Source organism: Schistocerca nitens, chromosome 7 (genome assembly GCF_023898315.1).
Source record: "Schistocerca nitens isolate TAMUIC-IGC-003100 chromosome 7, iqSchNite1.1, whole genome shotgun sequence".
NCBI classification, from domain to species: Eukaryota; Metazoa; Arthropoda; class Insecta; order Orthoptera; family Acrididae; genus Schistocerca; species Schistocerca nitens.
Genome location: NC_064620.1, coordinates 76,607,629 through 76,630,748, shown reverse-complemented (window position 1 = coordinate 76,630,748; position 23,120 = coordinate 76,607,629).

Sequence of the window (23,120 nt, the reverse complement as noted above, 5' to 3'; positions counted from 1 at the left end):
TAATGGAAAATAAATAATGAGGTAAGAAATGTGTGAACATATAAATACAGAAAGCATGCTTGTATAGGATTTTTTTGGTGGAAACAAATGTTGAAATAAGAGAAAAGATCAACGGAATGAAGTTTTGGGTTGGACTGCAGTACCAAATGTTACACTGAAAACAACCCTGTCCTTTACTCCTGTGTTATTCTGCTATGTGTTTGTGTACCCATGTGTATTTGTATTTTTCCTGTCTTTATGTGTTTAGCTAATACGATTTATCTTGTAGAATTTTTCTAGTACTAAGCTACATTCACTATGATGAGGAATACTGTTATCCTCAAATATAATTTGCATTAATAATATGTTATTTTCTTTGTAAAGATGTTTATAGACATTATTAATTCTGTTCTGTTTCAATGCTCATGTTTGAAATTAATGTTTCGAAAACTATTCTCATTATTTTATACATTTACTTACGTCATAATTCCTGTAACACTTATGTATTCTTCTGTAAAGCCTGTATTACTACAAATGTTATCCGTATTATTATTTTTTAATGATGTTTTCTGTATCTTTGTAATTGTATTATTGAAAGTCAGATTGCATTGCGCTAAAAAATATTGTATGTCGGTTTAGTGTTGATCAGAATAGGTAAAGAGCGAAATGTCTGAGTACGTTCAGTTTTGCTCAGCTGTTTGAAAATCAGATAATGTAAGAGATTTATCAGCACAGTAATTCAATAATTTTTCTTAGGGGACGTTTCAATATATCCACACACTACACAAGTAGTACACACTCATTACTCGTGGGAGACATTCATATCAAGTTCCGTAAGAGTTTCCTTCCTGTCGTGAGGAAGCAGCAGGCACCTGACGTGAGCATAGTGCCGTTCAGTTGCTTTGCACTGGATGTAAACGTGTTAGTTTCGGTATGACGCCGAACAAGGTGTTCTTCCCAGCGGTTCTAGTTAAAAACCCATGATTTACTGACATCAAAGTAATACCAACCGCAGAAGTCTTGTAGTAACCGAATGGTTGTGTATTGGTGATACTGGAGACTGGAAGAACAAGACAAATGGATCATTACCTCCAGATAACGAAGATACTTTGATTATTGGCCTTTCGTGGTTTGGGAAAACGGTTGTTCTTCCAACACTGTTAACTCATCCTGAGGGGTCCAACTTCGGGCATATATATATATATATATATATATATATATATATATATATATATATATATATATATATATATTTCAAATACCTTGTTTCCGCTAAAATATCAGGTTGTTGTTGTTGTTGTTGTTGTTGTTGTTGTGGTCTTCAGTCCTGAGACTGGTTTGATGCAGTTTTCCATGCTAATCTATCCTGTGCTAGCTCCTTCATCTCCCAGTACCTACTGCAACCTACATCCTTCTGAATCTGCTTAGTGTATTCATCTCTTGGTCTCCCTCTACGATTTTTACCCTCCACGCTGCCCTCGAATGCTAAATTTGTGATCCCTTGATGCCTCAGGACATGTCCTACCAACAGATCCCTTCTTCTAGTCAAGTTGTGCCACAAACGTCTCTTCTCTTCTCCCCAATCCTTAGAACTGGGTTTCCATCTGAGCTCTTGATATTCATACAAGTGGCTCTCTTTTCTCCAAAGGTCTCTTTAATATTCCTGTAGGCTGTATCTATCTTACCCCTAGTGAGATAAGCCTCCACATCCTTACATTTGTCCTGTAGCCATCCCTGCCATCCCGGCTTAGCCATTTTGCACTTCCTGTCGATCTCATTTTTGAGACGTTTGTATTCCTTTTTGCCTGCTTCATTTACTGCATTTTTATATTTTCTCATTTCATCAATTAAATTCAATATTTCTTCTGTTACCCAAGGATTTCTACTAGCCCTCGTCTTTTTACCTACTTGATCCTCTGCTGCCTTCACTACTTCATCCCTCAGAGCTACCCATTCGTCTTCTACTGTATTTCTTTCCCCCATTCCTGTGAATTGTTCCCTTATGCTCTCCCTGAAACTCTGTACAACCTCTGGTTTAGTCAGTTTATCCAGGTCCCATCTCCTTAAATTCCCACCTTTTTGCAATTTTTTCAGTTTTAATCTACAGTTCATAACCAATAGATTGTGGTCAGAGTCCACATCTGCCCCTGGAAATGTCCTACAGTTTAAAACCTCGTTCCTATATCTCTGTCTATTATATAATCTATCTGATACCCTTTAGTATCTCCAGGATCAGGTATTGCAGGGTATTTTCCGCAGTACTTAGCGAGTAATATACCAGCCATTCGATGAAAGCAGTCATATTCCCCCTATTGAAAAAAATAAAGCTGAACAGCGTGTTTAAATCTGACGAAGTTGCAATGGAAAGTAAGGATGAAATCCGGTGATATTTCTGCTTTGATCACCAAAAGGCAGTCAATATACATTATTCCAGCCAGTCAGATTACAGGCTCCAGTAGCAGTCTATCTGGGATAATGCAAACGTCATTAATCTGAAGCATATTTACCAATGACGTGTATCAAAAAACATGTCGTTCAATAAATTCGTTACCATATGCGGGAATAGCTTGCAGTATGACTTTACGGTTATACACTCCTGGAAATGGAAAAAGGAACACATTGACACCGGTGTGTCAGACCCACCATACTTGCTCCGGACACTGCGAGAGGGCTGTACAAGCAATGATCACACGCACGGCACAGCGGACACACCAGGAACCGCGGTGTTGGCCGTCGAATGGCGCTAGCTGCGCAGCATTTGTGCACCGCCGCCGTCAGTGTCAGCCAGTTTGCCGTGGCATACGGAGCTCCATCGCAGTCTTTAACACTGGTAGCATGCCGCGACAGCGTGGACGTGAACCGTATGTGCAGTTGACGGACTTTGAGCGAGGGCGTACAGTGGGCATGCGGGAGGCCGGGTGGACGTACCGCCGAATTGCTCAACACGTGGGGCGTGAGGTCTCCACAGTACATCGATGTTGTCGCCAGTGGTCGGCGGAAGGTGCACGTGCCCGTCGGCCTGGGACCGGACCGCAGCGACGCACGGATGCACGCCAAGACCGTAGGATCCTACGCAGTGCCGTAGGGGACCGCACCGCCACTTCCCAGCAAATTAGGAACAGTTGCTCCTGGGGTATCGGTGAGGACCATTCGCAACCGTCTCCATGAAGCTGGGCTACGGTCCCGCACACCGTTAGGCCGCCTTCCGCTCACGCCCCAACATCGTGCAGCCCGCCTCCAGTGGTGTCGCGACAGGCGTGAATGGAGGGACGAATGGAGACGTGTCGTCTTCAGCGATGAGAGTCGCTTCTGCCTTGGTGCCAATGATGGTCGTATGCGTGTTTGGCGCCGTGCAGGTGAGCGCCACAATCAGGACTGCATACGACCGAGGCACACAGGGCCAACACCCGGCATCATGGTGTGGGGAGCGATCTCCTACACTGGCCGTACACCACTGGTGATCGTCGAGGGGACACTGAATAGTGCACGGTACATCCAAACCGTCATCGAACCCATCGTTCTACCATTCCTAGACCGGCAAGGGAACTTGCTGTTCCAACAGGACAATGCACGTCCGCATGTATCCCGTGCCACCCAACGTGCTCTAGAAGGTGTAAGTCAACTACCCTGGCCAGCAAGATCTCCGGATCTGTCCCCCATTGAGCATGTTTGGGACTGGATGAAGCGTCGTCTCACGCGGTCTGCACGTCCAGCACGAACGCTGGTCCAACTGAGGCGCCAGGTGGAAATGGCATGGCAAGCCGTTCCACAGGACTACATCCAGCATCTCTACGATCGTCTCCATGGGAGAATAGCAGCCTGCATTGCTGCGAAAGGTGGATATACACTGTACTAGTGCCGACATTGTGCATGCTCTGTTGCCTGTGTCTATGTGCCTTTGGTTCTGTCAGTGTGATCATGTGATGTATCTGACCCCAGGAATGTGTCAATAAAGTTTCCCCTTCCTGGGACAATGAATTCACGGTGTTCTTATTTCAATTTCCAGGAGTGTAGATGAACCTAGGAAATTGAATGATGGCCGACATAGACGAAATTTGATTAGATTTAGCATAAAAGATGGTATATTAAAATGTAGGTGAGCCAATGTTCTTTTCACAGGTGAGTCCCGATTTGATCTGGAGAGTGATTCTCGGCGGATTCGCATCTGAAGGGAATGTGGAACACAATTTCGGGACCCGAACATTGTGGGAAGAGACCGGTATCGAGGAGGATCACGAATGGTGTGGGCAGTGATTATGTTGACCACTCGAACACCTGTTTACGAAATTGTGCGGGTGAATCGGAAAGGTTTAACTGCTGTCAGGTATCGTCATGACGTCTTGGGAACTTATTTACGGTTGTTGCGAGGTTCAGTGCGCCCAGACTTCGTATCGATGGACATCTGACCACCACAAGGGTAGAACGCCATGTTGTGCATCAAGTACATCGTAACACTTCACATCGTCACATTGCAATCTGACAGCAAGTAATGACTTCTTTGCAACATTCTGTGTCATCCTCCCCATCAGTTAGAGACTACCAGTAGTCAAGCAGATGCGTCTGGAGTGGTGCTGTGAAGGGAAGCAGGGACTGCTGATCAATGGCGTCACAATGTCACAGTGTTCATCGATAAATCGAGGTTCTGTACCACCCTGAATGACCGAAGTCAACGCCGGCCGGGGTGGACGAGCGGTTCTAGGTGTTACAGTCTGGAACCTCGCGAACGCTACGGTCGCAAGTTCGAATCCTGCCTCGGGCATGGATGTGTGTGATGTCCTTAGGTTAGTAATGTTTAAGTAGTTCTAAGTTCTAGGGGACTGATGACCTCCGAAGATAAGTCCCATAGTGCTCAGAGCCATTTGAACCATTTGAACCGTAGTCAACGAGTATGGCAGTGACGTGTGGGGAGGTGTTTCTCGTTTTGTACTGGTGTTGGGAGTCATCGGGCTGTGACGGAACAACGTCACGTCACAGCTGCTTGATGTTGATTCTCATGCAGCAGTATCACGGTGGCATTTTTTAACAGGACTCTGCCCGTCCACACATAGCACCTATTAACTCTCTGTGCGAAGTTGGGGTACTTCTGTGCCCAGTAAGATCCCCAGATGTGTCCCCGAAAGAACATGTGTGGAACAAGCTAGGACGTCAACTTCATTCAAGGGCAGTTTTGCAGGATATCTAGGACCACTTACAACAATTGTGGGCAATTGTGCTTCAGCTTTTGGGGTGGAGGGTAAATAACCTGACTTATAATTACTTCGTTATGTCGTTATGAAAAGACACTTAAATTGTCTGTATGTGCTTTACAACTACTTTCGCCATTAAAAACAGCCTAAAAACTGTTTTTGCGGTCAGCCAGAAACTGATGGAGAACATATTGACCATAATTTCCAGTCTACACGTCCACATTACTCTTCATGCTCACGGAAAGTAAATGTTCCTACTTGCTACTTACTCGGCCGGATCAGGAACTATAACTACAAATAAATGTTTTGAGTTTTAGCTGGTTGATTTATTCAGTAAAAGTACACAAACACCGAATATAATAATATCCCTAATGATAATAATAAATCGCTGTCGGAAACAGCACTAGCTCAAAGGCGACCTTAAGGGAAGTTCCAAGCAAAATGGTCTGTCGGCCTGACGTCTTATCGGCAAAGGTCAATTGCTCGCCTTAAAAGTGGAAAATAACCTGGCCACTTGCCACGCAGTTTTGCCAACATTACGGGAAGAACACAGATAGTTACTTCTGTGAAATCTAAGCGATCCAGGACGGCGCACAGTTCTCGCAAGTTCACTTCCTGCTGATGGCCACATTTATACAGGGGCACAGCAGACCGCCAAACAGGACGTCTGCTATCAACCGCCTTCGGCACAAGTACTAGCATCTACATGGCCCCTCTCTCAGACGCATATTAATTAATATTTCTGTCGTTTAACAGCTTACAATCTCCTTATTTTTTATATAAATAGAGTTAAGTTTCATTTAGTTACTGAAAAAGTTTTAGCTCGACTGCATTTAAACCGAACTGGCTAGAATTATTAGAATGGCACCAACAGTAGAGCACGAGCTCTGAACTGCCTCTTTAAGATTCCTTGTAGTCAGATTTCTTTACTTTATGTTCTTCAAACTTGATACATCTGTATTATAGCATTATTGTAATCTAGTGCTGTAATTAGAACTTTCTATTACAAATACAAATGATACTCAATCTATTATGAACAAAGACGCTTTCGTTTCAAATTTAGTTTTTAGTAAACAACTTCAAAACTAATAGATGTCGCTTATTATTGTCACGGAGTTAATGTTTTTATATCAAACTCAGGCTATATACTAATTTTCGTCTTTCGGAGTCTAACATTTAGCGCCTTCAGTTTTACGTAAAAACGCCGATTCGACCAAAATATTGCTCTGATCAAGGTGAGACTTGTAAGTTTTAATTGTGACTTACATTTGCATATTCTGAACAATTTTTAGCTTTCTACTTTTATTATTTAGCGCCTGTTACTTTTTATTATGATTGTATATTTTGGGTAACATATTCATTTGATCATTCTGAGACTTAACAGTGTTTACATTAATATAAAGAAGTACACACTGGCCAAATTTCAAAAAGTTATTTTCATCCGCTCTTAGATTATGGTTCAGTCCTCTGTATGTTAAGCGTAGAAGCGTTATAATGACGTGGCGCTGGTGGTAGTGAATTAGGGTAAGCCCCAGCACATTCTCTTGCTTCTGTACCTCTTACAATGATACAGCGCTTCTTTCGCCTCAAGCTTCCCTAAAGAGAGATGAAATGTGATAACATAACACGTTGGTGCGGGAGTGGAAACCAATGAGCCCATAGAAACAAATACAATAACGAATTCTATTTTTCACAACAGTTATTGCATAAACGCTAGCAATAAGTACTGTTTACCACGTAAAGATGAAACAGCCCGTATCTCAGAGAGAACAACAAGTCATACTCAGCTTTAAAATTTTACGTTTATACATACATTAGGACTGCAAGCCAGCAAATATGTCGAAAACTGCGTTAAGGACTTCAGACTCGCGTCTACCAGCCATAAATTCATTTACCTTTTAACATGTTCCTCTTGTAAAACACTTATCCCATCGTTAGGGAAGGCGTTCAAATCCTGTACCATATAATTTTTGTGGCAGCGTTCGCATCTAACGAGACTCTCGGGATATAATAAGTTTATTTGGTTCTTTAAATTGCTACAACCCGAAAGATCCATGTGTCCTGCGGGTAGCGAAATATTCCTAGACACGGAAATAATGTGCCATCACTGGATGACCAAGACTGCCAGGACGTTCGTCGCTTGTGACTGTTTCTTGTTCTCTGCTAAACTGCTATATCCAACTGAACATTATTCTCCATGAAGTACAACTCTAACCACATACGGGACGAATTTCGTTGGTCATCGGGGCTTAATTCGGAGCGGGACTCATCACTGTGGACCTACTCCAGTCAATGTGATTTCAGGTCAAAGACATATCTGGAGACACCCGAGACAGCAGTGGGATACTGTTGTCGCCAGCCTTCCGGACAGACATCCAGGGGTGATGGTCTGGGTTTCTATTTCATTTCATAGCGTGACCTCTTCTGTTGTCATCCGAAGCATCCTTCAAGCCCTTGGTATGTCACGATATTCTGCATTCCTTCGTGTAGCTCTTCATGACAAACAGTTTCTGCCGCTTGTCTTCGTGCTTCCCAAACCCTACCTTGACCAGCAAGGTCACCTGAACTTTCCCCAGCTAAGAACGTTGGAGCATTAAGGACAGGGCCCTCCAACCAGCTCAGGATTTTGACAATATAACGAGCCAGCTGGACAGAATTTGGCACGATATCCCTCAGAAGGGCATCCAACAATTCTATCAATTAACGCCAAGCCGAGTACCTGCTTGCGTAAGAGCCGTAGGTGGACTACTAACACGTTATTAACATGCTCATTTTGTGATACTCCGTCATTTGAATAAATCATTCAATTTTTGTGCAGTTGTAATCATTTTACTGTCTGTACATGTACATCACATTTACTGATTTTCTTCCCATTTGGGTTATTCCTACGTGGTGCGTTGTTTTTTGTCTTAGAGTGCATTTGCTTGACATCAGCTGGAAGTAACACGTAGTCTTCGTTTAGTGCACTCTCTATGTCTTCGGACCGTAGCTATGGCGAATGGACTGGGCTGTTTGGATGACGTTTGGTGAAAGCATGATGTAGTCTTGGCGTGCGCGCTCAATGTCGTCTGGCCATAACCCTGTGTCGTAACACTCTAGGCTGACCTTGCCGTGTGCCTTACTTCTGTATCTACGGCTGCGTACCGTGTCTGCCAGCGGACACAGCAGTTTATGACTCAAATCAATATAGCTTTTGCGGTCTGAAGACAGTAACTACCGGACTAAGTATTATTATCGAATGCTTTTAATAGAGCATTCTTCGAAAGTGCATATTATTTAGCATGTGAAAGGACATTAAGCAACAGCATAGAAGTTGCTAACGAAACTCTCGTTTGGCAAGATCAGATGTAAGCAAATGACAAGGATGATTTTTAAGATGGCCATTTGAACAGTCGTTAAGACCAGCGTCAGAATACGATACAGATTGTGGTCCTCCTATTTTGAACCGCTTAGTCGTTAGATTGGATGGGAGACCCATCAGCTGCTGCTGGAAGGTTGATCAAAATCAGCTTTGAGATAACTATTAAAACAAATGCAAAATCATTGGTTTTTTATTTATCTTAGACCCTGGTAGATAATATTGTAATTGTTGTGGTCTTCAGTCCTAAAACTGGTTTGGTGCAGCTGCCCTGGCTACTCTATCCTGTGCAAACTTTTTCATCTCCGAGTAACTACTGCAATCTAAATCCTTCTGAATCTGCTTACTGTATTCATCTCTTGTTCTCCCTCTACGATTTTCATCGCCCTTACTTCCCCCCCAGTACCAAACTGAGGATCCGTTGAAATCTCAAAGTATGTCCTACCAATCGATCCCTTCATTTAGTCAGGTTGTGACACAAACTGCTTTGCTCCCCAGTCCTATTCAGTACTTCCTCATTAAGTGATCTATCTATCTAATCTTCAACATTTTTCCGTAGCACCATATCTCAAAAGGTTATATTTTCCTGTAGTCTAGGGTGTTTCTCGTTTATGTTTCACTTCAATACCATGCTAAATGCTTTCAGAAAAGACTTCCTGGCGATTATATCTATGTTCGATGTTAACAAATTTCTATTCTTCAGAAACACTTTCCTTGCCATTGCCAGTCGACATTTTATACCCTCGCTACTTCGGCCACCATCCCTTATTTTGCTGCCCTAATAACAAAATTCATCTGTTACTTTGAAGGTCTCATTTCCTTATCTAATTTCCTTAGTATCACCTGATTTAATTCGACTAGCTGGAACGAATTTAGTGAAAAGAGGCCCTCTTTCCTGTTCTTCGTTCTGTGGCTACACCCGTACTCCACAATCCACGTTAAGGTATATAGCGGAGGGTACCAGTGTCATTTATCCAGTTTCCCGTTCCAGTCGCGAATGATTTGAAGGAAAAAAGATTGCTGCTAACAATTCGTGTGATCTCGAATGTCTCTGATTTTGTCTACATGGTCACAGTACAAGTTCTATTAAGGTAGCGATCTACTGTTAGTTCCACTGTAAAAATTCTAGAAGGCGAAGTTTTTATTCAAGAGAGCTGGAACTTTTTCTGTGATTCGAAACAACTTAGCAGAAAGCATGTAAAAATTAAGACAATTCTAAATTAATTCATAACTTTGTTACTAAAGATTATGTGTCCGAGAAAGCGGTCGTTCAGAGCCTGCTGCCGTGTGCATAAGGCAGATGAGAGCAGATGTTCCCTCGGCCGTCCGCTGCGGCACATACATAAATACAGCCCGCGAGGCAGGAAGAAGATTCAGTCCGCACTCAGCCGCTGTAGGATCCGCGTCTGTTGAACGTCAGATTGTACTCTGCCTCAGATGACGTCAGAGACGGACTGTGACAAAACGGGTATTTTCTGTAATAACCGATAGTGGACTCGCGAGGACTGTACACCGTCCTGGATCTCTTAGATTACGCTAACGTGACTGTTAGTGTGCCGTCTGTGATAATTATAAATCCGCATGGCAAGTGGTGACTATTATTTCCATTTTTGTGGCCGGCCGATGTGGCCGAGCGGTTCTAGGTGCTTCAGTCTGGAACCGCGCGACCGCTACGGTCGCAAGTTCGAATCCTGCTTCGGGCATGGATGTGTGTGATGTCCTTAGCTTACAAGGGGAGGCCGCCAATTGCGAAATTCAGATTCGATTCATACTGCGCATAATAAAAGCTCATGGCTCATGGCCAGAGGTGTAATGTGGCAGAGCACCAAGATGCACTTCTCAGCCGTTGTCGAGAAAATCGACAGTTAAAAGCAACCGTTGCGGCGAAATACTCTCTACGATTAATAATTTTCTACAGCGTCGTGGCGCAGAGGTAAGCGCTCGGGTTCGTAATCCGAAGGTCGCCGGATCGAATATTGCGCCATGCAAATTTTTTTTATTATTAGTTTTTTGTAATTCAAATATATATACTATTAATGAATTGCTTATGCATGTTGGTGAAGGCGGGTCGCTCTCCAATTGTACCGCCTCCATTTTTCCGTTTGTTTAAGAGTGTGTACCAAAGCTCTCACGTCCGCACTGATTTTCGACGATGTTATAAGTTGCGCTAGGGACCGCATCTACCTTCTTTCGAAGTTAGCAGGCAACTACGCTGTTATGCGGCGGCTCGTTTCGGCCCATTCAACATCTGTCCTTCAAGTGTAACGAGCGAGTAACGGAATTTATATTTCATACCTGCCACAGAAAATTTGTGTTCGTGGGGTCTCTATTCTAATTCGAAGGTTTGACTTACGCTATACGTATTCGTTTCGCAATATCGTTTCTACGTCTTCCGTTAACTATACGTGGTTAACATTATGAAGACAATTAATAACATTTGTGAAATACAACTTTATATATATATATATATATATATATATATATATATATATATGTGTGTGTGTGTGTGTGTGTGTGTGTGTGTGTACATTTGAATTTAAAAAAAACAAATACAAAAAAAAGGTTGCATCGCGCGAGATTCGACCCGGCGACCTTCGGATTACCAACCCCAGCGCTTACCGCTGCGCCACGACGCTCTAGAATATAATTAATCGTAGAGAGTATTTCACCGTAACGTTTTCTTTTAACTGTCGATTTTCTCGACAACGACTGAGAAGTACATCTTGGTACTTTGCCACATTACACCTCTGGCCATGAGCTTCTATTATGCGCAGTATGAATCGAATCTGAATTTCACAATTGGCGGCCTCCCCTTGTTAGTTAGGTTTAATTAGTTCTAAGTTCTAGGCGACTGATGATCTCAGAAGTTAAGTCGCATAGTGCTCTGAGCCATTTGAACCAACCATTTTTGTGGCGAGCATTTATCTTGAACGTTTATTTGAGTTTTAGTAGTCAAGGCGAAAGACAATTTGGTAGGAAGGTGGCCTCCGAACTGCTAGTTGTGCTGGTTACAATAGAGGGATTTACTGTCGATTGAACATGGTAACTTTCAGAGTGTTGTGCGAGAGATACTTTACTAAATATATGTATTAACTAGAACTTTATACATTCATTTATAATCATAGTCCTGATCCCGCTTAGTCGAAAGAGAATAGAAATATTTGTGTCAGTGAGCTGGACGAGAATTTGGCCGTGCAGACTGGAAACTATGGTCAGTATGATCTCCATCGCTTTCTGGCTGACCACAAAAATAGTTGCCAGGCTCGCGTGAGAAAGACGGCGTACAACAGAACAACCGTCATAACTGTAACCCGCCGCCCCACACGCTCTCTGAACATTAACAGCAGGCCACGAGGTACTCCAGAACGCATCTTGCAGGGTCTGCCATTGGAGTTGGCTGAGCATCTCCGTCGCACTTTCACGCTTACCTGTAACAAAACGTTTTGGATATTTATCTCCTCTCTACAGCATTTCGTGAGCATATTTCCAGTTAATGTTATTCTGACATCTGACTTACCAGCGAAAAATTTTATTTGATCGATCTTCTTCAAATTTCTCTGTACGTATATGCATACGTATTTTATAGAAGTAACTGCTTCCAGTGATTGTTCTGCATTCTTGTAATCCTACAAAGTTCTTTGCGTAGTATGTGTGTACGCAATACGTTGTATTTACTTATTTTGAGCGTCAATTGCCACTCTCTGCATGAAGTGTCTATCCTCTGCAGGTCTTTCTGCATTTAGCTACAATATTCTAGCCTTACGACTTCTCTGTACACAACAGCGTCGTTCAAGAAAAGCCTCACGGGAATTCCTAGGTTATTTAATAGGTCCTGTTTCACAAACTGCGACATTGTCGCGAATACAACAGTGACCCGTATATACAATAAGTTTCCTTTGAATGTGGTTTTCACTTTGCAGCGGAGTGTGCGCTGACATGAAACTTGCTGGCAGATTAAAACTGTGTGCCGGACCGAGACTCGAACTCGGGACCTTTACCTTTCGAGGGCAAGAACTCTGAGCTACCCAAGCACGACTCACGCCCTGTCCTCACAGCTATACTTCTGTCAGTATCTCGTCTGCTACCTTCCAAACTTTACAGAAGCTCTCCTGCGAACCTTGCAGAACTAGCACTCCTGAAAGAAAGGATATTGCAGAGACGTGGCTTAGACACAGCCTGGTAGAGCACTTGCCCGCGAAACGCAAAGGTCCCGAGTTCGAGTCTCGGTCGGGCACACAGTTTTAATCTGCCAGGGAGTTTCAATAAGTTTATTTTAATTTACGTCTATGGTCACTTTTTTTTACGTATTACCGGTTTCGGTCTGTAATGACCATCATAAGATTTGTTTTATAAAAACAATGTCCTATGGCTGCAGTACATTAGGACTTTTTTTATAAAACAGATGTGATGATGGTTATTACAGACCGAAACCGGTAATCTGTTAAGAAGAACATTTGTGACCTTAGACGTAAATTAAAGGAAACTTATTGTAAGTTCTGTTTGGTAGAAATCCTGTAGTCACGCAGTTCAGCTCGTATTCTGTTCATCAGGTGCCAGTGCAAAACTGTTTTAAACATCTTCCGGAAGTCAAGCAATACAGCATCTGGCTGGGCGCCTGCATCTCCTGCTTTCTGGGTCTCGTGGGCGAACAGACAGAGAGCTGGGTTTCATACGATCGTTGTTTTCGGAACCCGCGTTGATTCCTACAGAGGAGATCATAATACGAGAGTATTATACGTGTTCCAAAAACCTACAACAGACCAGCGTCAGAGATTTACACCAATAGTATTGCGCTTCTATTCGAAAATCCTGCTCCGAAACGCAAATGACCTGTGCTTTTTCGCGATCATTAGGAACGCTTCACTCCTCCAGAGGTGTAATGCTGGTAGAAGGGAGGCAAGTTTGTTACGCAGACTCTATGTAAGATCGGCGCGGTATTCCGCCAAGTTCAAAATGGTTCAAATGCCTCTGAGCACTATGGGACTTAACATCTCAGGTCATCAGTCCCCCACAACTTAGAACTACTTAAACCTAACTAACCTAAGGACATCACACACATCCACGCCAGAGGCAAGATTCGAACCTGCGACCCTAGCGGTTGCGCGGTTCCATACTGTAACGCATGGAACCGCTCGGCCACTCCGGCCGGCATCTCCGCCAAGGTCAACAATTTATAGCAACCAAAGTGAAACACTGTACCGCCGTCCAGTATCTCGCCAGATATGTGACCCCGGAATTTTTCGCGGCGGCATGTCTGAATGAAATATTTTTGGTTTTCAAGCCGCGTCAGTTTGAATAAAATACTCGAGCATTAGATGGAGGAGATAGCTATCGAAGGATCGAGAATTTTATTTAAACGGACGCGGCTTGAAAGCCGAGAAGATTTTATCCATCTCGCCAGATTTAAGAAGTACGTAAAATCAACGATTTCCCTCTTCGCGCCGCCGCGCCGGTACATTTTCTTCTTCACCGTAGCGCACTTTCCCCTACCCAAGCGCGTGTTCCTGCGGTGTCCACCTGCTGTTGAAACCGCCCGCTGACCCGGCCGGCCTTTATCCTCCAACTTTAATGCGGGCGCTGACTGTTCTGCATAGCGCCGCGACCTCGGAGGACGCGCGCTACCTTACGGAGACTTACGCACCTCGTCGCCAGACCCACGACACACGTGAACCACTTCGGGCCGCACCTTCCCCGTATTTCACTCACCAGGGCGCGCCTGAAACATGCAGCAGACGCGGCGCAACCCTCCGCGCTACAGATGCGCACGGCCTTCTCTCGCCCTGTGACGTCACACACCCAGCTTCAGTCGGCATCCCATCCCGCGCCGCTGAAACTTTGATGCGGACGTTGCTGCGGGATTGCCTCAAATTTTAACGACGCGGCCAGGCGTAGCTTGTGACATGCGTCTGTCAGGATCCAGTCTCTCTCTCTCTCTCTCTCTCTCTCTTTCTCTCTCTCTCTCTCTCTCTCTCCCTCCCCGCCTGCCTCTGTCTTTCTCTTTTTACATCTCTCTCCCATCCCCACTCTCCTCTCTCTCTCTTATGCATGTCACTCTCATAACCTCTTTCACAAAGACACACACACACACACACACTCTAAGCTTTCTATAAAAGTATCTACATTTACATGCTAACACCACAAATCACACTTACGTGCCTGGCATGGTGTGCATCGAACATCGAACCACCTTCACAATAATTCTCTATTATTTCAATCTCGAACAGCGCGCTGAAAAAACAAACAAATATACCTCTCCGTGTGGGCCCTCATTTCCCTTATATTATTATGAGGATCGTTTCTCTCTATGTAGCTCGGCGTCAACAAAATATTTTCACATTCGGAGGAGAAAATTGGTGCTTGAAATTTCGTGAGAAGATTCCACAGCAACGAAAAACGCCTTTGTTTTAATGAGGTCCAATGCAGATCCTGTATCGTGTCAGTTACACACCCTTCCCTGTTTGGCGATAATACAAAGGTGCTCCTCTTCTTTGAATTTTCTCGATGTACTACGTTAATCCTATCTGGTGAGGATCCCAGACAGCGCAGCAGTACGTCAAAAGAGGACGGACAAGCGTAGTGTAAACAGTCTCTTTTGTAGATCTGTTACATTTCCTAAGTGTTCTGCCAATCAAATGCAGTCTTTGGTTCGCCTTCCCCACAACATTTTCTATGTGGTCTTTCCAGTTTAAATTGTTCGTAATTGTAATTCCTAGGTAATTAGATGAATTTACGGCCTTTAGATTTGACCGGTTAATCGCGTAACTGTAGTTCAACGGATTCATTTTAGCACTCATGCAGATGGCCTCACATATTTCATTATTTAGAATCAATTTCCAATGTTCACACCATACAGATATCTTTTCTAAATCGTTCTGCAATTGTCTATATGTGAGAGAAAACAGAATAGGAATACAAACGTCTCAAAAATGAGATCGCCAGGAAGAGCAAAATGGCTAAGCAGGCATGGCTAGAGGACAAATGTAAGGATGTAGAGGCTTATCTCACTAGGGGTAAGATAGATACTGCCTACAGGAAAATTAAAGAGACCTTTGGAGAAAAGAGAGCCACTTGTATGAATATCAAGAGCGCAGATGGAAACCCAGTTCTAAGCAAAGAAGGGAAAGCAGAAAGGTGGAAGGAGTATATAGAGGGTCTATACAAGGGCAATGTACTTGAGGACAATATTATGGAATTGGAAGAGGATGTAGATGAAGATGAAATGGGAGATACGATACTGCGTGAAGAGTTTGACAGAGTACTGAAAGACCTGAGTCGAAACAAGGCCCCAGGAGTACACAACATTCCATTAGAACTATTGACGGCCTTGGGAGACCCAGTCTTGACAAAACTCTACCATCTGGTGAGCAAGATGTATGAGACAGGCGAAATACCCACAGACTTCAAGAAGAATATAATAATTCCAAACCCAAAGAAAGCAGGTGTTGACAGATGTGAAAATTGCCGAACTATCAGTTTAATAAGTCACAGTTGCAAAATATCAACACGAATTATCTACAGACGAATGGAAAAACAGGTAGAAGACGACCTCGGGGAAGATCAGTTTGGATTCCGTAGAAATGTTGGAACACGTGAGGCAATACTGACCCTACGACTTATCTTAGAAAATAGATTAAGGAAAGGCAAACCTACATTTCTATCATTTGCAGACTTAGAGAAAGCTTTTGACAATGTTGACTGGAACACTCTCTTTCAAATTCTAAAGGTGCCAGGGGTAAAATACAGGGAGCGAAAGGCTATTTACAATTTGTACAGAAACCAGATGGCAGTTATAAGAGTCGAGGAGCTCGAAAGGGAAGCAGTGGTTGGGAAGGGAGTGAGACAGGGTTGTAGCCTATCCCCGATGTTATTCAATCTGTATATTGAGCAAGCAGTAAAGGAAACAAAAGAAAAATTTGGAGTAGGTATTCAAATCCAGCGAGAAGAAATAAAAACTTTGAGGTTCGCCGATGACATTGTAATTCTGTCAGAGACAGCAAAGGACTTGGTAGAGCAGTTGAACGGAATGGACAGTGTCTTGAAAGGAGGATATAAGATGAACATCAACAAAAGCAAAACGAGGATAATTGAATGTAGTCGAATCAAGTTGGGTGATGCTGAGGGAATTAGATTAGGAAATGAGACACTTAAAGTAGTAAAGGCGTTTTGCTATTTGGGGAGCTAAATAACTGATGATTGTAGAAGTAGAGAGGATATAAAATGTAGACTGGCAATGGCATGGAAAGCGTTTCTGAAGAAGAGAAATTTGTTAACATCGAGTATTGATTTAAGTGTCAGGAAGTCGTTTCTGAAAGTATTTGTATGGAGTGTAGCCATGTATGGAAGTGAAACATGTCCAATAAATATTTTAGACAAGAAGAGAATAGAAGCTTTCGAAATGTGGTGCTACAGAAGAATGTTGAAGATTAGGTGGGTAGATCACGTAACTAATGAGGAGGTATTGAATAGGATTGGGGATAAGAGAAGTTTGTGGCACAACTTGACAAGAAGAAGGGATCGGTTGGTAGGACATGTCCCGAGGCATCAAGGGATCACAAATTTAGCATTGGAGGGCAGCGTGGAGGGTAAGAATCGTAGAGGGAGACCAAGAGATGAATACACTAAGCAGATTCAGAAGGATGTAGGTTGCAGTAGATACTGGGAGATGAAGGAGCTTGCACAGGATAGAGTAGCATGGAGAGCTGCATCAAACCAGTCTCAGGACTGAAGACAACAACAACAACAAATCTCCTGCTCAGTATGTTGCTTTTGTGTCTGCAATACTGACGCTTTTGAAAGCAAACGATTCAAAGCCGGCCGCTGTACTGGAACCATGGAAGTTATTCCCTGCTGTCGTAACAGACGTCTTACCATCCTGTCCGTTCTTCTTTTCAATGGTTTCTATATTCTCCTTTCCCTGTCGATCACCCATAGAACCTCCTCATTCCTTACTTTATCAGTCCATCTCATTTTCGACTTTCCTCTCTAGCATCGTACCTCAAATACTTCGAGTGTCTTCTTTTCCAGATTTCCCGTAGTCCGTGTTTCATTACATTACAATGCTGTGCTCCAAACGTACAATCTCAGAAACCCTGTCCCTTCTTCCTGTGAATGCTTTCCTTATATGCCTTTACTCGCCGAATCGGGGAGAACCTCCTTATTATTCACTTTACCAGTCCACCTAATTTTCTATATGGTGCTGTAGCACCACATCTCAAATATTTTTTGTCTGTTCCGATTTTTACAGAGTCCATGATTCACTACCAAACAATGCTGTGCTCCAAAAGTACATTCGCAGAAATTTCTTCCTCAAATTAAGACCTACGTTTGATAGTAGTAGACTACTCTTGGCCATGAATGCTCTTTTTGCCAGTCCTAGTGTGCATTTCATGTCCTCCTTGCTCCGCCTATCATGCGTCCATAGATTTTGCTTGCGCTCTCTATCTGGTGTTGTTTGCAGCGCCATCCATCGCATGAATATGTGAACTGCGAGAAGTATTCCACTGTGTTTTTCTTTATCTAGCTGTTGAACTCAGATTTTGTGAAAACAACTTCAGCAGAGACACTGCCTACGTACATAGCTATGTATGGAAGCGTGCAGTTCATCGCCTGAGGCGATGGGTGGCGCTGCAAGCAACGCTAGATAGAGAGCGCAAGCTAAATCTGTGGGCGTAAAGCGCACCACCTCTGTCCGCACCATCATAATGTAATTCAGCCATTCGGATGACGTTTTGTGGGTATAAAAGAGGGAACTTTGACAGTTCACGACAGTCAGTTTTAGTCCCTGATGAAGGCGATGGTGGATATAGCCGAAAGCTTGGAATTTTATTCGAATTTGACGCAGCAAGTTAACTGAGAAATTTTTATGCAAAGACCACGTGCTGTTCCTCAGAACCTCTGTGGCGCAACCCATCTACTGTTTAAAGCTTCTGTCTGAAAAATATTCAGTGCTGAAATACGCATTACGACTCGTCAAATAAAAACAAAAAAATAAGCTGGAAACCTTACAACTGCAAGTCCTGATCTTGCAGTTCTGCTAGTTCTGGATAAGTAGTGTTTTGCGCTGTAGGAAGAAATACAAAAACAAGTATAAACGAATGTATTAATAAGTGAAGAATATTGTTAATAACTGGTATAAAAATATTTACTTTCGAATTTCACAGTCTTCTTTATCGTTTTGTTCTGGCTGGTGACGATAACTGGTCTCTGCTGATGGAGCCTCATGGTTATCGTTTAACTATAAGATCATAGATCTCGAATGAGGAGCTGTTGGATTTTAAAAAGGGGAAGGGAGATGGAGCTTCATTCCAATAGGCTGAGAGAAAATTGTCCCCGAAGATCGACTTGCGAGAGCATCGTAGCAGAATTGGCTGAGAGCGAAGTGGGTGAAGGGTGGGGAGGGGGTGGGGGAGTGGGGACTAGTAAGAAGGGAGGGAAGGAACTCGAATGTAATCAGCATAATTGCATCAATTGTAATCTTACTGTGGATGTAAAAGGTTCTGATTTCAGCGGTTTTTGCCAGAACCTGTCCTACTACTCTGCTGTAACACAATGGGCTCTTATTAGAGACACAGAGTGGACTCGCATTAGAGATGGCGCCGGTTCAAATGTCCATTCGACCGTTCAGGATTAGGTTTTGCTTCCCTTCCCCAGACCGCTTAAGGCGAACGCTGGGATGTTTCCATTAAAGGGGCACAAATGATTCCTTTGCTCACGCTTTGCCTAGGCGAGATTTCGATTTGTCTCTAATAACTTCGCCGTTTAAGTCACGTTAAATAAAAATCTTTCTTCCTTTCATTAGAGCTATTGGTACTAGAGTACATTAGCATCTTCGACTATAGACAGGCTAATTTAGTAACAAAAACTGGAGGACCAAATTTTTCAGAGCTAGACATGTATCAGGATGCACTATACAGGTTACTTGTCAGAACTCATTGGAAACATTGAGAAACTGATTTAAAATAAAGGCACAGTGGACTGCCTTAAAATTTATGTCATAAAAGATAAAGCTCAGGAATTTTAAGTGCTAAAGTAAGGGGTTGCGACCGAAGAATATGCAATTGATTTTTGTGAAAACTTATTGATATTGTTACTGTTTCAGATTAAGGCTAGTTATTAGCCTATTCTATTACAGTCATTACACTATGAGAGAAGTAAATGATTATTTCAGAAGGCCTGCTGCCTATTATGTTGTCATGTCACTCGTTTTGATAATTACATTATATTATGTAGAAAATGCATCGCTACTAGAGCCAAACCAAGATAAATGGCTCTGAGCACTATGGGACTTAACATCTACGGTCATCAGTCCCCTAGAACTTAGAACTACTTAAACCTAACTAACCTAAGGACAGCACACGACACCCAGTCATCACGAGGCAGAGAAAATCCCTGTCCCCGCCGGGAATCGAACCCGGGAACCCGGGCGCGGGAAGCGAGAACGCTACCGCACGACCACGAGCTGCGGACCAAACCAAGATAGCTACACTGCAAACATAAATAAATTAATACTGTGACCTCTAAGATAATTGTGCTCTATGCAGTGTAATGAGGCTCTGTGGACCCTGCTGTCGTATATTGTCTGTCATAACGATTCACTGTATTCTTTTCATGCTCCCTTTTTTATCGTACATACATTTTAGTAGCCTAGCACTTCACTGTATCCTAACATTGTACTCAGTCGTGTTATGTTAAAAACTATTGCAAATATGCTATCTTTTGCTTCTTTCCTTCTACAACAGTTGCTCTCCAACTAGTGACACATTTATTGTTATTATTATTGTCATTATGCTTTCGCTTCACCAGACTTTGCGGTACATTAAATCAATCAACTTTCAAAGCCTTTCTATTAGCTCATTCTTCCCGTTATTGTTTTCCTTTCTTCTTCAGATATTTGTATCATTCATTTGGCTCTCATTTTGACTTGGGACCTTACAAACTCTTTTTCGTTTTTTTTTTTTCCTTTTGCAGTTTTATCTATGAGCATATTTTCTGCGATTCAGAGTACTCATAAGTAATTCTCCGTTTCCTTAAATAAATTTGGTTGGGTTTTTTAATTGTTGAACTAGCCCAAAGTTATTTTTGTTAAATCTTTGGGCTAATTCTGAGGACGCGTTCCTAAAAATTAGTTCTTGTTTTCCTAACTGCATCTATGAATTTTTTGGTTTTTCCCCATTGTGTCTGAGAGTTTTTTAGTGGTTTGGTAAAGGGTATCAATTCTGGCGTGAAATCTGGGGCCAAGGAGTTTTCTTAATATCATTCTTTCTTTGATCTTCAGCCTTTCAGCCGGCCGCGGTGGTCTCGCGGTTCTAGGCGCGCAGTCCGGAACCGTGCGACTGCTACGGTCGCAGGTTCGAATCCTGCCTCGGGCATGGGTGTGTGTGATGTCCTTAGGTTAGTTAGGTTTAAGTAGTTCTAAGTTCTAGGGGACTGATGACCACAGCAGTTGAGTCCCATAGTGCTCAGAGCAATTTGAACCATTTTTTTTTCAGCCTTTCAACTGGACCATAGTCAGGCAGGGACAGTGTTTCAGCTGCATACAGGGCTTCCGGTTTGATTACTGTATTGTAATGTCTCAGTTTTGGATTCCATGACGGGGACTTTTCGTTTAGTCAACTGAAACGCCAGTTCAAGTTTACTTCTACATTCCGTTGTGTTTCAAGAGGGCATTTCAGCTGATCCTTCATCCAACATATTTAAATTCTTAAACAGTCTCTAGCTGTCGTCATCCCACTTCAGTATGTATTGGTGTTTTTTTATGTTTGTTATTATCTTGGTCGATACGAAGAAGATTTTGTGATCAACTTTTTCTGCTTGTTTTTGTAGTCAACGATCTGTTCTTTGGCTTCTTCCCAGGTCTCGGCTAGTAGGGCCATATTATCTTCAAAGGCTGGACAATTTAATTTTATGCCTTTTGTTGCCAATCAGAATCTACTGTGGATCTTTATGTTCCGCTCCCTGATTCCGCACTCTGGCTACTTTTTCCAGAGAGCAGTTGAAGAAAACTGGAGAGAGTCCATCTCCTTGCCGTACACCAGCTTTTATCTCAAAAGTGTCAGAGAGTTCTCCCATGAATTTGACTTTGGAGTATGTGTTGGTAAGGCTTTCTCTGATTATGTTTGTGATTTTGTCGTTTTTGTGGATTTCAGTATCATGTGTGCTTTGCATGTTTCTATTAGTCTGCCGAAATTCTGGTTAGTTCTGTTTTGCTCTGGGTAGTTTCCAACAGCTGTTCTACATTTCCTCTATTTCCCTACCTGGTCACTAAAATCCCCCACAGATACGATGTTGTTTTCTTCTAGGATTTTTTTGCACATCGTATTCTAGCTGGTCCCAAAAAGTTCCACCTTCCCTTTGCCCTTTTAACTGTCTTAATTTATAGGCGCATTCGCGTTCAAAATGAAGTATACTTCGTAAGCAGATTCAAAGGCAACTGTGGGGAGTCTCTCCGATTGCTATTCGAAGTCGATAATGGAGTCCAAAATATTTTTGTCTGTTATGAAGACAGTACCAAGGTGCGATTTGTTTTTCATATTTTTTGCCTGATTTTCCTTTGTACATTTTGAAGCCTCAAGAATAAAAACTGTTTACATCCACCGGCCGGAGTGCCCGTGCGGTTCTAGGCGCTACAGTCTGGAACCGAGTGACCGCTACGGTCGCAGGTTCGAATTCTGCCTCGGGCATGGATGTGTGTGATGCCCTTAGGTTAGTTAGGTTTAATTAGTTCTAAGTTCTAGGCGACTGATGACCTCAGAAGTTAAGTCGCATAGTGCTCAGAGCCATTTGAACCATTTTTTGTTTACATCCATAAATCTTGTTTCTTGTAAGGCCATTACGATAATTTCGTGGTTCTTGAGGGTTTCTGTAAGATGATTTTGCACTTTTTAAAAGAGAACTTACGTTGAAAGTAGCTACATACTACATAACTTGGTTTTTCTTGTGCTTGAACGTACTTCAGATCCTAAGAAGTTCCGACTAGTCTCTGTGTAATGCTGCAGGCTTCCCAGAATCTGATTGTCTGCTTCCGCACTGTCCACCTGCGATGATCCGTTTCATATCATATTTCATATCATACTCTTCCATGATCGAAAATATTATGTATGGGGTGGTTGTCATTGTTAGAGTTAATGGTTTACAACAATGGTGGTTAGTCCTGGAGGTTTTTCTCAGCCGCCCCTAACAAAGGGGAACAGATGCTGACCAAAGGCCCCCCAACCTGGGGAGAGTCATCTTGGATTTTGATTTCTGTGGCGACCCAAAGGTAATAATTGATTTCCCACATACCCTGCATATCCGCAGAGCCTTGCCCTCTCTGCCAGCTGGGAATGGGCCTGGAAGAGGGACAGAACTCTCCCCCACCCACTCAACCCCAGAACATTTATTACTATTTCATTTCTATAAAATCCATTTGGTTACCAGATTTACCCCACAAGGTAAGTACCAAGTCAATTCGTAAACTGTGAAAAAAGGAATGAAAACTTGTGAATCAACTTTCCTTGGACAACGAGGACATTGACGATGTTGTACATAGTCATAATGGTGACGGAATGTGAAAGGACTTTGGTAGAGCAAGTTCTTATAGATTGTATCACTTTCAGAGA